Source organism: Schistocerca piceifrons, chromosome 1 (genome assembly GCF_021461385.2).
Source record: "Schistocerca piceifrons isolate TAMUIC-IGC-003096 chromosome 1, iqSchPice1.1, whole genome shotgun sequence".
Lineage (NCBI taxonomy): Eukaryota > Metazoa > Arthropoda > Insecta > Orthoptera > Acrididae > Schistocerca > Schistocerca piceifrons.
Window position 1 is genome coordinate 190,436,898 of NC_060138.1, and position 3,525 is coordinate 190,440,422.

The 3,525-nt window shown below is 54.4% G+C and overlaps 1 non-coding gene across 1 annotated transcript; it reads left to right on the forward strand.

Annotated features, from left to right (window-relative positions):
* The first annotated feature begins 213 nt into the window (after positions 1 to 213).
* Positions 214 to 286, forward strand: Trnaa-cgc. The gene has a single exon. It is a non-coding gene; the product is annotated as a tRNA-Ala (tRNA).
* The last annotated feature ends 3,239 nt before the right edge of the window (positions 287 to 3,525 follow it).

A 3,525-nucleotide genomic window follows, 5' to 3' on the forward strand; every position in this document is an offset into this window, starting at 1 on the left:
TCGGCGCGCGAGCGATGGGATACAGCTTGTCCGATATAGCGATGAAGTGGGGATTTTTCCCGTTCGACCATTTCACGAGTGTACCGTGAATATCAGGAATCAGGTAAAACATCAGATCTCCGACATCGCTGCAAATCCTGCAAGAACGGGACCAACGACGAATGAAGAGAACCGCTCAACGTGACAGAAGTGCAACCCTTCCGCAAATTACCGAGCGAGGTGGTGCAGTGGTTAGCACACTGGACTCGCATTCGGGAGGACGACGGTTCAATCCCGTCTCCGGCCATCCTGATTTAGGTTTTCCGTGATTTCCCTAAAATCGTTTCAGGCAAATGCCGGGATGGTTCCTTTGAAAGGGCACGGCAGATTTCCTTCCCAATCTTTACCCTCACGCGAGCTGGCGCTCCGTCTCTAATGACCTCGTTGTCGACGGGACGTTAAACACTAACCACCACCACCACCTTCCGCAAATTGCTGCAAATTTCAATGCTGGGCCATAGACAAGTATCAGCGTGCGAACCATTCAACGAAACGTCATCGATACGAGCTTTCGGAGCCGAAGGCCAACTTGTGTACCCTTGATAACTGCACGATACAAAGCTTTACGCCTTGCCTGAGCCCGTCAGCACCGGCACTGGACTGTTGATGACTGGAAACATGTTGCCTGGTCGGACGAGTCTCGTTTCAAATTGTATCGAGCGGATGGACGTGTACGGGTATGGAGATAAACTCTTGAATGCGTGGGCCCTGGATGTCAGCAAGGGACTCTTCAAGCTGGTGGAGGCTCTGTAATGGTGTGGGCCGTGTGCAGCTGGAGTGATTTGCGACACCTGATACGTCTAGATACACTCCTGGAAATTGAAATAAGAACACCGTGAATTCATTGTCCCAGGAAGGGGAAACTTTATTGACACATTCCTGGGGTCAGATACATCACATGATCACACTGACAGAACCACAGGCACATAGACACAGGCAACAGAGCATGCACAATGTCGGCACTAGTACAGTGTATATCTACCTTTCGCAGCAATGCAGGCTGCTATTCTCCCATGGAGACGATCGTAGAGATGCTGGATGTAGTCCTGTGGAACGGCTTGCCATGCCATTTCCACCTGGCGCCTCAGTTGGACCAGCGTTCGTGCTGGACGTGCAGACCGCGTGAGACGACGCTTCATCCAGTCCCAAACATGCTCAATGGGGGACAGATTCGGAGATCTTGCTGGCCAGGGTAGTTGACTTACACCTTCTAGAGCACGTTGAGTGGCACGGGATACATGCGGACGTGCATTGTCCTGTTGGAACAGCAAGTTCCCTTGCCGGTCTAGGAATGGTAAAACGATGGGTTCGATGACGGTTTGGATGTACCGTGCACTATCCAGTGTCACCTCGACGATCACCAGTGGTGTACGGCCAGTGTAGGAGATCGCTCCCCACACCATGATGCCGGGTGTTGGCCCTGTGTGCCTCGGTCGTATGCAGTCCTGATTGTGGCGCTCACCTGCACGGCGCCAAACACGCATACGACCATCATTGGCACCAAGGCAGAAGCGACTCTCATCGCTGGAGACGACACGTCTCCATTGGTCCCTCCATTCACGCCTGTCGCGACACCACTGGAGGCGGGCTGCACGATGTTGGGGCGTGAGCGGAAGACGGCCTAACGGTGTGCAGGACCGTAGCCCACCTTCATGGAGACGGTTGCGAATGGTCCTCGCCGATACCCCAGGAGCAACAGTGTCCCTAATTTGCTGGGAAGTGGCGGTGCGGTCCCCTACGGCACTGCGTAGGATTCTACGGTCTTGGCGTGCATCCGTGCGTCGCTGCGGTCCGGTCCCAGGTCGACGGGCACGTGCTCCTTCCGCCGACCACTGGCGACAACATCGATGTACTGTGGAGACCTCACGCCCCACGTGTTGAGCAATTCGGCGGTACGTCCACCCGGCCTCCCGTATGCCCACTATACGCCCTCGCTCAAAGTCCGTCAACTGCACATACGGTTCACGTCCACGCTGTCGCGGCATGCTACCAGTGTTAAAGACTGCGATGGAGCTCCGTATGCCACGGCAAACTGGCTGACACTGACGGCGGCGGTGCACAAACGCTGCGCAGCTAGCGCCATTCGACGGCCAACACCGCGGTTCCTGGTGTGTCCGCTGTGCCGTGCGTGTGATCATTGCTTGTACAGCCCTCTCGCAGTGTCCGGAGCAAGTATGGTGGGTCTGACACACCGGTGTCAATGTGTTCTTTTTTTTATTTCCAGGAGTGTAGCACTCTGCCACGTGACATGTACGTGAGCATCCTGTATGGTCACCTGCATCCGCTCATGTCCACTGTGCATTTCGACGGACTTGGGCAATTCCAACAGGACAATGCGACACCCCACATCTCCAGAATCGCTACAGCAGCGCTCTTCTGAATTGAAACACTTCCACTGACCACCAAACTCCCCAGACATAAACATTATTTAGAATATCTGGTATGGCTTGCAACGTGATGTTCAGAAGAGGGCCCCACCCCCTCTACTCTTCGGATTTATGGACAACCCTGCAGAATTCATGGTGTCATTCCCGCTAGCGCTACTTCAGACATTAGGCGAGTCCATGCAACACCGACTCAAAGGAAGGCCTCGGCGCTTGTTGGTGACGTCACGTCAGCTAGGCACGGCGAACGCCAGGTCTGTTGCAGGCAGAAACGCCTGGGCGTATCACTATAAATCTCTTATTTTTGGACAAAATGTTTGGTATTGTTTTGGATTCTGCAGTTTTATTTAGATGAAAGATTTTCTTACTATCGTAGAGCTACAAATGAAGATCATAGTTCTGTATTACTGTATCCTGTCGAAACAAACGTAGATCAGTATGAGAAGATGCTTTGCCCCGTTGCAAGCTTCGGAAATTTTACATTCCAGTAACTACACTCCTGGAAATGGAAAAAAGAACACATTGACACCGGTGTGTCAGACCCACCATACTTGCTCCGGACACTGCGAGAGGGCTGTACAAGCAATGATCACACGCACGGCACAGCGGACACACCAGGAACCGCGGTGTTGGCCGTCGAATGGCGCTAGCTGCGCAGCATTTGTGCACCGCCGCCGTCAGTGTCAGCCAGTTTGCCGTGGTATACGGAGCTCCATCGCAGTCTTTAACACTGGTAGCATGCCGCGACAGCGTGGACGTGAACCGTATGTGCAGTTGACGGACTTTGAGCGAGGGCGTATAGTGGGCATGCGGGAGGCCGGGTGGACGTACCGCCGAATTGCTCAACACGTGGGGCGTGAGGTCTCCACAGTACATCGATGTTGTCGCCAGTGGTCGGCGGAAGGTGCACGTGCCCGTCGACCTGGGACCGGATCGCAGCGACGCACGGATGCACGCCAAGACCGTAGGATCCTACGCAGTGCCGTAGGGGACCGCACCGCCACTTCCCAGCAAATTAGGGACACTGTTGCTCCTGGGGTATCGGCGAGGACCATTCGCAACCGTCTCCATGAAGCTGCGCTACGGTCCCGCACACCGTTAG